This window comes from Suricata suricatta, chromosome 11 (assembly GCF_006229205.1).
Source record: "Suricata suricatta isolate VVHF042 chromosome 11, meerkat_22Aug2017_6uvM2_HiC, whole genome shotgun sequence".
Lineage (NCBI taxonomy): Eukaryota > Metazoa > Chordata > Mammalia > Carnivora > Herpestidae > Suricata > Suricata suricatta.
In genome coordinates, this window is record NC_043710.1 from 5,995,301 (window position 1) to 5,995,707 (window position 407).

General features: G+C 60.9%; 1 protein-coding gene across 1 annotated transcript in view; it reads left to right on the plus strand.

The window, feature by feature from the left end:
- EFEMP2 (EGF containing fibulin extracellular matrix protein 2) overlaps positions 1-407 on the plus strand; it is a 7,495-nt gene continuing 7,088 nt past the window's right edge. Inside the window, exon 1 of the mRNA XM_029957258.1 lies at positions 1-16. The gene's annotated coding sequence lies outside the window, so the exon portion shown is untranslated. The remainder of the gene's footprint in view (positions 17-407) is intronic.

Consider the following 407-nt stretch of genomic DNA (forward strand, 5'->3'; position numbering starts at 1 on the left):
GAGAGAAGGAACAGAGGTGAACAGTTCTGGGAGCGTCTCGTCCTCAGGCGAGGGTCTGGGGTCCCCGAATGAAGTTTTGGTATTTACAGAGTGACTGTCCGGGTACACGGAATAAAATTGTGGAGGGCGTAGCGTGAGGGTCTGGAAGCCCCAGGATTCGGTGGAGTCCAGGTGCCCAGGACAACTTTCTGGGAGGCGCAGAGTGTGGAGGCCTCGGCTTTTAGATGTGGGTGCACAGAGTAGAATTCGAGGAGCCCCGATTAGGTAGGGTCCAGGTGCGCAGGATGACTTTCTGGGGTGCGCAGAGTGAGGGCCCGGGGGTTCCCCTGGCTGAGTCTGGGGGGGGCCTGGCATCAAGGCCATGTCCCCAGGATCGGGCGCTAGGGGACCCTGGCCCTGTGCCGGGA